This window comes from Diceros bicornis, chromosome 18, assembly GCF_020826845.1.
Source record: "Diceros bicornis minor isolate mBicDic1 chromosome 18, mDicBic1.mat.cur, whole genome shotgun sequence".
NCBI lineage: Eukaryota > Metazoa > Chordata > Mammalia > Perissodactyla > Rhinocerotidae > Diceros > Diceros bicornis.
This window is the reverse complement of record NC_080757.1, coordinates 38,597,858-38,610,455: the sequence shown is the minus strand read 5'-3', so window position 1 is coordinate 38,610,455 and position 12,598 is coordinate 38,597,858. Positions and strand designations below refer to the sequence as shown.

The 12,598-nt window shown below is 51.3% G+C and overlaps 1 pseudogene; it reads left to right on the top strand.

Moving 5' to 3' along the window:
• The first annotated feature begins 682 nt into the window (after nt 1–682).
• On the top strand, nt 683–1,521 carry LOC131416711 (small ribosomal subunit protein eS6-like; annotated as a pseudogene).
• Nucleotides 1,522–12,598: the final 11,077 nt, after the last annotated feature.

The window sequence follows — 12,598 nt, the reverse complement described above, 5'->3', positions numbered from 1 at the left end:
CCTAACTAGTACAATAACCATGGGAGGAGAGCGTATCAAGAAAGAGAAAATGGGGAACAGTGTTGAATGTTGCACAAAGATCAGATAAAATAAGGGATGAAGAAGGTCCCCTGGCCTTGGCACCTAGGAGGTCGCTGGTGACTCCGTGAGCCCTTTCAGGGGCCTGGTGGGGTGAAATGGGAGGTAAAGAAGTAGATACAGCAAGTGCAGGCATCTCTTTTGAGGAACTTGGATGTGAAGGAAAGGAAAGAGATGGGGAAGGATCTAGAAGGGCACTCAGGATCAAGCATGATTACAGTGGAGTTGGGGGAGAGTAAGGAGTTGAAGACACTGGAAAAAGGGTGAGGGAGGGAGCGAGGCCCGTGTGGAGAGGAAGGGGCTGGGACCCAGGTGGACAGGGAGGGAATGTGTTCCCAACCATGCTCTGACCCACGCACACGTATACACACGTACACACACACACACACACACAAGCGTGAGACAGAAAAGCAGACGAGTGTGGAGACAGCGAGGTTGGCAGCTGTGGGAGCAGGGAGGTAGGAGGAATTTCTAGAGCTTTTCCGTTTTTTCTGAGAAGTGGAAGATGAGGTTGAGGGGTGCAGTGGGGGAGGGGAGAGAATTGGGTGGAGGTCTGATGAGCTCGGAGAAAGTGTGAGGTTAAGAGAAGGAATCTTCGCTCTTTTTCGTGGCGCCTCGGAGGCGTTCGGCTGCTTCAGCATGAAGCTGAACATCTCTTTCCCAGCCACTGGCTGCCAGAAACTCATTGAAGTGGACAATGAATGCAAACTTCGTACATTTTATGAGAAGCGTATGGCCACAGAAGTTGCTGCTGACGCTCTGGGTGAAGAGTGGAAGGGTTATGTGGTCCGGATCAGTGGTGGGAACGACAAGCAGGGTTTCCCCATGAAGCAGGGTGTCTTGACCCGTGGCCGTGTCCGCCTGCTATTGAGTAAGGGGCATTCCTGTTACAGACCGAGGAGGACTGGAGAAAGAAAGTGCAAATCTGTTCGGGGTTGCATTGTGGATGCCAACCTGAGTGTTCTCAACTTGGTCATTGTAAAAAAAAGGGGAGAAGGACATTCCTGGACTCACTGATACTACTGTGCCTCGTCGGCTGGGGCCCAAATGAGCTAGCAGAATCCGCAAACTTTTCAATCTCTCTAAAGAGGATGATGTCCGCCAGTATGTTGTGAGAAAGCCCCTAAACAAAGAGGGTAAGAAACCTAGGACCAAAGCACCCAAGATTCAGCGTCTTGTTACTCCACGTGTCCTGCAACACAAATGTCGGCGTATTGCTCTGAAGAAACAGCATACTAAGAAAAACAAGGAAGAGGCTGCAGAATATGCTAAACTTTTGGCCAAGAGAATGAAGGAGGCCAAAAAAAATGCCAGGAACAGATTGCCAAGAGACGGAGGCTGTCCTCTCTGAGAGCTTCTACCTCTAAGTCTGAGTCCAGTCAAAAATGAGATTTTCTAAGGGTAACAAATAAATAAGATCAGATATCAAAAAAAAAAAAAAAAAAAAAAGAGAAGGAATCTTCCCACAGAGACAGTCGGAAACTGGGAATTGGTGGAGGCACCAGACTTTCTGGGTGTGGGGCTTTTTCCAGCTGAGCTTAGCCGCTGGGGTCTAGGAGCACAGCAGGCCGGTGGGCGGGCCCAGCGTGGGGGTCTTCCCACTGCAGGCAGAGGAAGTCAAGGACCACGAGAGTGAGGATGTGGAGTGATGGATCCAGGGGCTGGACAGGGAAGGAAGCTGAAGCCAGGCGGGGGGCAAGAATTCGGTAGAAAATTGAGAAGCACACAAGGGCATGGAGGTGTTGGGGAGGGCACGGAGCAGCTGTGGTGAAAGAAGGGACACTGAGGCCTAGAAGGAGGGGAGGGTAGTCAGTGGAGGCCGCCTACTTTTCTGGCTTTGCAGGGGCCTGGATGACAGCAGGATTTGAGTTGGAGAGGCATTCTGGGAGTCAAGAGCCAGAGTCTTTGAAACATGAGGGGTGTGGGCAAGGCGGATGGTGACGTGAGCCTTCCCTCTGCCCCTAGCCTGTCCTCCCTGGGCCTCAGTCCCCATTTCCCCCCTGGACAGAGTAACTTCCTGCAGAGCAGGACTGTCCACCACACAGACATCAACAGGCAGAATGAACAATGATCTCTTACATTTATGTCGTGGAGCTTGACAAAGGCTTTCATATTCCCTACATGTGCAATCAAGTGTTTGTTTTAATAGAGGAACAGCTGAGAGGGAGAAAGATTCTCAAGGCCCCTCAGTGGTGTTGCCTTACCCCACTTCTCAGGATCTCCGCAGACTGTGGTCATATGACCTTAACTTTGTTGCCATGAAACCAGAAAGGAAGTGTCCCCCGCCCTTGGTGCCTCCCATGGAGGTTCAGGATCTTGTCCAGGGAAACAAGGCGCCTGCAGTTCCGTAGGGTAGGCACGTGGAGGGGGGAGGGGAGACTGGGGATCCGTTCCCGGGTTTGAGGTGATCCTGATCCCATGGCCGTGGCAGCAGGGCTGGCCTGGCGAGCCATGTGCCTCCTTTTGTGTTTTCCTGGCCTAGAGGACGGAGACCTGGGAGCAGGAGCTGGAGACCCCTGTGGGGAATTCTCTATGGCTTATGAGGGCCTGTATGTCTGTCCGCATGTGTCTGTTGGTTCTGTGAACAAGGGAGCCCTGTGTGTGTGTCTGTGGGTGGGTCCCTGGTGTGTCCCTGAGTTGGGGAGGTGTCTCCGGACATGCCCGCATGTGTGCATGAGCCTGAGTGTGTTTGGGAATGCACGTCGTAAGTTCCTGCGTCAGGCTATCCTGAGCACATTGAGCATGCGTCTCTTGGCTATGCATGGCTTCATGTCTAGGAGCGTGTAAGGACGTGTCCCCTCTGCACTGAGGCAGAAACTAGGTCAGCAGGTGGGCGAGAGTGGAGTTAGGGATCGATTCTCCAGCAGTAACAGGCTGAATGGGGAAAGATAGCAGGGGGGGAGGAGTGGGAGGGGGCAGGGAAAGTTATCCTTGGATCTAGGAGCCCCCTTGCCTCTTCCTGACACCTGCCCTGGGGGAGGGGGCCAAAGAAGGGAGTGGGAGTAGGGGACACCTTATCATAGGGACCAGGAATGGGGTGGGGGAGGCAGGCAGAGAGGTGAAGATGTTGGGGGTATCCTGGCCTGAGGCTAGTAGAGTGGGGGGCCAGATGTTGCATGGAACAGCTGTCTGAGGCTTTGGTCAGGAAACTGTCTCTTTTTCCGTTGTTAAAAAGGCTGATGTTCCTCCTGCCTGATACCACCAGATCTGCTGTAGCAAGACTTTATATCAACACCCCTCCTCCCTCCACCCCTCCCTCCTCTGCCTTCCCCTGGGCATAAAGAGAAGCTGCAGGGGGACCCTGAGCAGCCTCTCACCTGGGTGGCGAAGGGGACTGAGGGATGTCTGATCAGACGGAGGAGTGAGGGCTAGCTTGAGTTAAGAAAAAGATAGAGACGGCCGGCCCCGAGGCGTAGTGGTTAAGTGCGCGCGCTCCGCTACTGGCGGCCCGAGTTCGGATCCCAGGCGGGCACCGACTCACCACTTCTCCGGCCATGCTGAGGCCGCGTCCCACACCCAGCAACTAGGAGGATGTGCAACTATCTACTGTCATACATACAGTCTGTCTACTGGGGCTTTGGGAAAAAAAAGGAGGAGAATTGGCAATAGATGTTAGCTCAGAGCTGGTCTTCCTCAGCAAAAAGAGGAGGATTAGCATGGATGTGAGCTCAGGGCTGATCTTCCTCACACACACACAAAAAAAGAATAAAAGAAAAAGATGGAGAGCATCTGTCTTCAAATACTGATGAGGGGTCTTTGCCAGGGGGCTGGGAGAGGGAACCTGCATTGTTTTTTTTTTTTTGCCCCTGGGGAAGGACCCAACAGGGTCAGGGCACTGTGCCCAGGGACCCAGCTGCATGGGAAGGGCATCTTATTCCAGGGAGTGAGAATCCTTACTCCTCTGGGCCCTCAGTCCCCCAACCAGGGAGATGCTTGTTTGTCTGTTCCTCCAGTGCTAGACACCCCTTGACCGAGGGTCTCTAAGCCCTAGCCCCATAACCCCCAGGTCCCCGTGTATAATGCCGGGGCCCTTCCCAATGCCAGGCCTCTCCCCGTGCCAGTGCCCCGTGCCTGCCCTGCCTCCAGCTTCCCACTTCCTCCTCCATCTGAGCTGTTGCAGCAGCAGCAGCAGCAGCACCTTCTCTCTCAACACCTTCCAGCAGGGGTCCCAGCCAAGTACCACTCAGCCCACGGCAGGCTCAGAGCAGCCCCAGAACTGGTGCGCTCCTTGGCTCCTGTCCCTCTGCAGCCTCCTCCAGCCCCTCCCTCCCTGTCTTTTGAATTCTGGTGAGTCCTGGAGAGCCTCCTGCTATGTCTGGGGCCCATGCTGCAGGCCCTCTTTAGGTCAGGGGTTTGTTTCAGGTGCCATGTCAGTGCAAGTCCTTGTGAGTTCCATGTCACCCTGGGCCAAAGTGGGCTCTATTTCCATGTAATTCCTTGTGGGGCCCATTATAGTTCAAGCCCCTCTGGGCTGCATGTCACTCCAGGCCCTGTCCTTCTGGAGCCCTGTGGACTCCTTCTTCATGTGGGCTACTGTGGGTGCCGTGACACTCTGGGCTGGGAGTTCCATGTCAGCTTGGGCCCAGGGAGGTGCCATATGGTTCAAATTCCTTGACCCGCTGGACACCATCTTCATCAGCACCCTAGGCCCCTAGGGACTCCTGTAGGTTTATATTCATCTGAGCCAAAGTGAGCTCCATGCTGTTCTAATTCCTTGTAGACCATGGCTGCTTGATTGGGGTCGGTGGACCAGCTGCACTGGTATCACCTGAGACTTCCTAGAAAAGCAGAATCTCAGGCCCCACCCAGACCTCCCAAAGACCCTGGAGATTTGTATGCAAATTAAAGTTTGAGCAGCAGCATTGTCAGCTTCACATCAATCTGGATCAAGGCAGAACCACACTGACCCAATGCCACGTGAGCTCCATGACGCCCGGACCAATGTGGGTGCCATGTTAGAGAGCCCCCAGTGCCCCATGGGAGGTAGAGTGTTCTCCCCTGTGACTCCCCAGGCCTCTGCCTCCTCCATCTCTCACCTTTCTCCTCTTCCTCTCTGAGGCCTTGCCTCTAACCAACTTTTTTCTCCAAAACCAAATACCCATTCGCCTGCCCTGAGTCTCTGGCCTGTCCGCAGAGATTCCAAGCACAAAGGGCTTTTGTTTTGTCATCCCCGACTCTGAGCTCAGCTTTGGGGATCCTCCTGACCCTCCCTCCCCACCAGCCTCCTGCCGACCTCAGGCCGCCCCAGCTGGAGGCTGCTGCGGTAGTTTTCCATCCCTGCTGTTCTCTGCCTTATACACACGTCGCACAGATAGATCCAAAGTCTATATCTATATATACTTCTCCCCCCCACCCCCGGACGGCATGCGTCTCGTTTGCCAGGCTGTGGTCGTGCAGTCTGTCGCTCGTTAAGGCACTGTCTCAGATATGCATGTTTAATATTTTATCCAGGAAGCGCTCCTGGCTGGGGCCCTGGGAGGTGGTGTGAATCTGACAGAATGTCAGGCCCCGGAATGGTTGCTCACGGGTGGTGGCGGTGGGACGAGCGTCTGGGGGCCTGGAGAATGGTGACGCCAGCTCCTGGCTGCTTGTCTGGCTTCAGCATTGGGGTGGGGGTGGGGAGAACCTATCAGAGATCAGCACCCGCAGCCTGCACAGAGAGCTTCCCCTCCTTGGAGCACACAGCCATTGGAAGGGTGACCTCTGATTTGAAATTGCATTTTAGGTTCAGCGGCGCCTGTGGGTCTTGGTCATTTCAGTGTCTGGGGATTTTCCAGTGGTAAGAAGCCCTTTGGCTCCATGGGGAAGTAGCAAGGAACTCGTCCTCCTACCCAGTTCCCACTAAACCCAGGTCAAACAGTGGAGGAGGACAGGGTGGGAGGGAGGAGGTGGGCAGAAGAATGACAGATCTCACCGGTGCTGTGTGACCTTGGGGTGTCATTGAGTTCTCTGAGCTCCTTGAGTGACAGGGGTGGACCATCAACATCTTCCCTCCCTCTCTGGCATGTTAGAGACCTGAATTAGCGACGAGCAGTACAGAGTGTGGACAACAATCTCTTCTGTTCCTAGATATTTGTAAAGAACTTAGTGAGCAGGAGGGGGAAAGGAGGGAGAAAGATGAGGCTCTGGCCCAAGGGCAGATGGAAAAATCTGAAGATAGGTGGGGGGAGGGGAGCACAGACAGACACAGGCCTTTCATTCTGACACTGGGGAGGCATGAAACGCCTGATTGTGCCTGTGTCCAGAGGGTTCAGTGGGGCCTGGAGGTCAGGGGAGAGAAGGGAGAGCCTGCTCCATCCCCCGAGCCCCTGGGGAACAAGATCCCCACACATTCTGCTGCAATCTGACAAGGCTCCAACAGAAAGGGCTTCCTGGAGATGGCAGGACTGGGCGCGGCCCCAGACCCTCCTCCCCCACCCCTTGCCAAGTTTCGGGCCTGGAGGTTTATCTGTGTAGGACTCAGCTCTGGTTGGGGGCAGGGGCCAGGAAGGGGTGTGTATGTGATTATCCCTCAGCCTGCAACTGGGACCCCCTCCTGCCCCAGAGCTGTCTGCTTCACAGCTGTTCCCAACTGCTCCTCCCCCAGGTGCCAAGTTGGGAAGTTCTTCCTGGTGTCTTGCCTCAGTTCTTTGTGCTGCCACTTTAGTGCAATTACTCTTTGTTCTGCTATCTAGGGGGATTAGGGGCCCTCAAGTCCTGGAGTTTGCTGCCTCCTCCACCCAGGAAGAGGCATCATGGTCTGATATGGAAGCCTGGAGGCCTGGTCTGCCTCTCTGGTCCATTCCCCTGCACATACACAGAGGGCTTGGCCTCTTTGTAAAGTGATATCCTCCTGTTGGTATCCCCACCATCTACCCTGTAATAAGGAGCTGGGAAGGAGGCTTAAAGGGCCTCCAAACAGCCACGATGGACACCACTAAGCTTCGCACCAAAGCACAGACATTTTACCTGTTGGGGAGCCCTCTGCTCCTCACAGTGCCCCCATCTAGGTCAGCGGTTTGCAAACACCTTTTACCCTTGGGACTTTTTGTCCAAAGGATATCATGCAGAAGCAGAGAGAAACCAACCCAAGAAAAGTCCAGCTGCTGTGGTGGAAGCCGTGCGGACCAGGGAGACCGCCTGCTTTACTCCTCCTACCTCTCAGAAGCCTCTCCTACCCCTCCCGCCATCCCCCAGGGGCTCCCGAGAGGCACCGCAGGACTCCTAGTGCTTGGCAGAGCACAGTGAGAAAAACACTGCAAAATCTAGTTTCTTAACTCCTGGAAGCTGTCAATCAAAGAGAATGGGGGCCGGCAGAGATAGGAGTGTAAGTGACAGTCCCACAGGTGACACTCGATGACAAGGGGAGAAGAGGTAAGATGATGCTAAAAAGCAGACCTGGACACCTGAAGGGCTCAAAGCTGAGGCCGTTTAGTTTGGGGGTGACCTTGATTGCTCCTCAAGAATCTCTGGGGTCTGGACTGAGTAACAGCACATGCTCAGAGTGGGGGCCTGGGGGGTCAAGGGAAGGTCATGTGTGGTGGAAAGAATTAGATAAGAAATTTGAGAGGGCACCATTGTGCCGTCCACAATGGTTAAAACACAAAAATATGGAGCAACATGGGTCCTTGAAGGTGAACTCCCGAGTACACTCATGGCCTTAGGGTCATAGTGGGGTGATTTTGGTCCCCCCCAATCCAGGGACATTTAGCAATGTCTGGGGACATTTTGGTTATCACAACCGGGGAGGAGGTGCTACTGGCATCTAATGGGTAGAGACCAGGGATGCTGCTAAACATCCTACAATACACAGGACAGTCTCCCTGAACAAAGAATTGCCCACTGCAAAATATCGATAGTGCTGAGGTTGAGAAACCTTGGCCTAGACTCTAGAAGATGATACTGGTGTCTTGACTGTATCTATTTATTCCCCCCAATAGGATATGTTCCCAGAAATTAGAAATAATGAGTCTTCTACTTGTCTGCTGCACCTGCCTCTGCACCTTACGCTGAGTAGGCACTTTACAGGTATTTGTCAGGTGAATGTGTGAATCAACGACTCACGTGGACATGGTAGGTGGCACTGTCCTTTCTGTCCAGGGCCCAGTTAGCCTTGAGGGAGGCATATGCTACTTCTCCAGTTTAGTTAATAGACCCTGCAAGGGGTCCTGACCCCAGGCAACCCTGGGAGAAAGCTGAGGAGGGCTCGCCCAAAAGTGCCTGAGCTGTTGACTCAAAAAGAACAGATGCTCATTTGCAATGCAATTTACATATAACTTGCATATTTCTTTGAATATAATTTGCATGCTACTCCTTTAAAGTCAAAAGGCACATATCTCCCTGGCCCCTGTCCTGCCTTTCCCACCTCTGCCCCCTCCCCTCTTTCTTTGCTCACTCTCTGGGGAACACCCACCTGTTGGGCCCACATTCACTTAGGTTCCCCAAGGGCACAAAAAACTTAGGAAACCCATTCACGGTGAGATGCAAAAAAAAAGGCAGGCCCCTTGCATTCTGCCCACCTTTTATGGTCAAGACTGTGGCCTTTGGTGTCCCAGATGCTTGAGTTTCAGCCCAGCCTCTGCCACTCCACAAACTGGATGATCTTGAGCAAGTCATTTAACCTCTCTGCCCCTCAGTCCCCTCATCTGTGAAGTGAGGGTAATGATATTTACCTCCTGGAGTTACTGTGATGATTCAACAGAAAATCTACTAAAGTGTCAGGCAATTGGTTGGCACTCAAGAATTGTAACTGTTGGGCTTGCTATTCAGTCTGGTTTCTCTGAAGGAGCTGTCACTGGGAAAAACTGCCCCTCTGAACTTCTTGCTCTGCTGCCAGTCCCTTAGCTGATCTCTCTCTCCTCCTTGAAGCTCTCTCTTCTCTTGGCTTTGAGTTGCCACTGTCTTCTGGATTTCTTCCCACCTTGCAGTTCTCTTCTTCTTTGTCTGATTCCTTCTCCTCTGTCCTTCCTCTAAAGTTTGGAGGGCCCAGGGCTTGGTCCCAGGACCCCTCATCTTTTCTCCCTGGGTGTCCACGGATCTAACCACTAGCCCCATGCCAGGGACTCAATTATTTCTCTAGCCTGGAGACTCATAATCAACACCTACCTGGTATCACCACTTGGATGTCTAAAAGGCATCTCAAAATCAACACTGTGATTTTTTTTTTTTTTTTTTAACAGTGTGATTTCTTATCCTTTTCCTCTCCCAGGCTTCCCTATTCAGTAAATGGTGCTGTCATCTACCCAGTTGCTCAAACCCAAAAACCCAGACTAAGTCTTTGATTCCTCTCTCCTTCACCCCCTGTATTAGTTATCTATTGCTGTGTAACATTCCTACCAAAATGTAGTGGCTAAAAATAGTTAGCATTTATTATCTTGCATAACAGATGCTTCTTTGGGTTGGGAATCCACAAGTGACTCAGCTGGGCTCAGGGTCTCTCATGACTTGCAGTCAAGATGTCAGTGAGGGTGCTGTCATTTAAAAGGCTTGCCTGGCTGGAGGATCTGCTTCCAAGGGACCTCAGACACATGCCTGTTAAGTTAGTGGTGATGGTTGTCAGGAAGCCTGACTTCCTTGCCACGTGGACATCATAGAGCTCTTGAGTGTCCTCATAACATGGCAGCTGGCTTCCCCCAGAGTGAGTGATCTGAGAGAGAGGGAGAGCAGAGAGGAAACCGCAATGGCTTTTCTGATCTTGTACCAAAAGTCACACACTTACATCTGCCATATTCTATTCATGAGAAATGAGTCACTAAGTCCAGCACGAATTCAAGGGGAGGAGAATTAAGTCCCATCTCTTGAAGGGACGCATGTCAAAGAGTTTGTGGATGTATTTTAAAGATTTTATTTTACTTATTTTTTCCCCCCAAAGCCCCAGTAGATAGTCGTATGTCATAGCTGCACATCCCTCTAGTTGCTGTATGTGGGACACAGCCTCAGCATGGCCGGAGAAGCAGTGTGTCAGTGCGCGCCCGGGATCCGAACCCGGGCCGCCAGCAGCGGAGCGCGCGCACTTAACCGCTAAGCCACGGGGCCGGCCCCTGTGGATGTATTTTAAATATGTCTATAATTATTTACTTCTATTCATCTCCACTGCCACCATCCCGCTCCTACTCATCCTTTTTGCTCACCTCTGCTATGGCGGTGGCCTCTTGACCGATTTCATTGCTTCTCCTCATGTCCCTCTACAATCCATTCTCCACCAAGCAGCCAGGATGGCTGTGGGACAATGTAAATAAGAGGTGGGGGCTTCTAGTTAATGGCGAGGGACTGCATCTCCTTTCCCTTTTAAGAGCCCACTACAATGGTAGTAAAGAAAGAAGGAAGGTATAAATCCACAAGGACAGAGAAAATGATATCCCAGCAGATAAAGGATTTCAGCAGTGTTTGGGAAGATTGGAAGCAGATCAAGGAAGAGTCATAGACTTAGCGACCAGGACAGAGGAAGATGATAATGAGGGGAAAGGGGATTTAGAAGCAGCAAATTGGACAGAAGGGCAGAGGTGAGGCAGGAAGTAGAAGAACAGTTGACCCCTTCCACCACTGCCCTGCACAGAAAGGCAGAAAGAAGGTTGCTACCCCAAGGCAGAAGACCAGAAGTTTCTTATCTGTAGAAACTGAAAGGCTCCAAAGAAAAGTTCCATGTACTGACATTTGGAGGGGGTCCCAGTGAAACAGCTGGCTCTTTGCCCAATCACTAAAAAGCAAAATCCACCAGTAACAAAGCCTCACTCATGTCTATGGCACTTCCAGTCTGCTTTTTAATGCTGTTCCCTTAAATATAAATGGCTGAGCAAGAACCACTGGACAAATGAAGAAAACTGCTGTGTCAGGTCAGGTCCTCAGGGAAACAAACGCCAAATAGAGTTAGAAATGCACGAGATTTACTGGGGCTAATGCTTATGAAGAATAAAGAGAAGAGGAAAGTCTTCAGCCCATGATGCAGGATTGACATGTGTGAAAGAAGAGGGGGAAGGGGCCGGCCCCGTGGCTTAGGGGTTAGGTGCTCGCGCTCTGCTGCTGGCAGCCCGGGTTCGGATCCTGGGTGCGCACCGACACACAGCTTGTCCGGCCATGCTGGGGCCGTGTCCCGCATGCAGCAGCTAGAGAGATATGCAACTATGACGTACAACTATCTACTGGGGCTTTGGGGAAAAAAAAAAGAAGAGGGGGAAGGAAGGAGGATTAGGTAGGAAGAGTTTCAGACTGTGGTGCAGCTCCAGGGAGCATCTCAGCCAGAGCTTCAGAGAAAAGATTGCCCATAGAGGAGACCCTGCTGGGCTGAAATGTCCAGGCACTCAGACCCCCCGACTGTGCTCAGTAATTGGCTGGAGTTGCCTGGGGAAAGTGTGTCCTCAGTTCAAACGCTGTCCTGGATCCAGAAGTTTGTCAGCTGACAGTGCTCCTCTCCGCAAATTCTCTCCTGAAGTGAGATCTGAGTGGTGCATTTCCATAGCTGCTATATGCCCAGCATGAAAGAGAAAGACAAAATAAAAAGGGAAAAAGAAAAACTAAGGAAACAGAAAAGACAAAACAGTACAAAACTTAAACACATCCCTCCCAATAATCAATACCCTCTAATAGTTATAAAAAAAAATGGAATGCAGTGAAAAAGAGCCATAAAGAATAAGAAAGAGTTCTTGATAATTAAATATACAGTAGAAGGATTGGAAAAGTTAAAAAACAAAAAAAAAGAAGAAAGAAATTGCTCAGAGAGTAGTGCAAAAAGACAAAGAGATAAAATTTTTTTTTTTTAAAGATTTTATTTATTTATTTTTTCCCCCCAAAGCCCCAGTAGATAGTTGTATGTCATAGCTGCACATCCTTCCAGTTGCTGTATGTGGGACACGGCCCCAGCATAGCCGGAGAAGTGGTGCGCGCCCGGGATCCGAACCCGGGCCGCCAGCAGCGGAGCGCATGCACTTAACCGCTAAGCCACGGGCCGGCCCAAAGAGATAAAATTTGTTGAGCACCCATTATATGCGTGGTGTTGTTCTGGGCTCTGGTGAGAAGCAGCAGAGGAAATTCACAAAGCCCTTGAGCCAGCCCTGATGGCCTAGTGGTTAAAATTCAGTGCGCTCTGCTTCGGCAGCCCAGGCCTGGTTCGAAACCACACCACTTGTCTGTCAGTAGCCATGCTGTGGCAGCGGCTCACATAGAAGAACTTGAAGGAATTACAACTAGAATATACAACTATGTACTGGGGCTTTGTGGAGGAAAAAGGAAAAAAAGAGGAAGATTGCCAACAGATGTTAGCTCAGGGTGAATCTTTCCCAGCAAAAAAAAAAATTCACAAAGCCCTTGCTCTTCAGAGTCTCCCAAGAAGAGAAATATGCAGGAAGAAAAGGACCTAGAATACTTAGGTGGGCCATATTGTACCAGTAGGTACAATATGTGACTAACGGGAGTTCCAGAAAGAGAATACAGCAATGAAGAGGGCAGGGAATTGACAAAAAAAAAAAATAATACAAGAAATTTTCACAGAATTGAGGGACACGAATCTCTAAAATGAATGATCTAAACTTCTGCTTCCGTCCAAAAT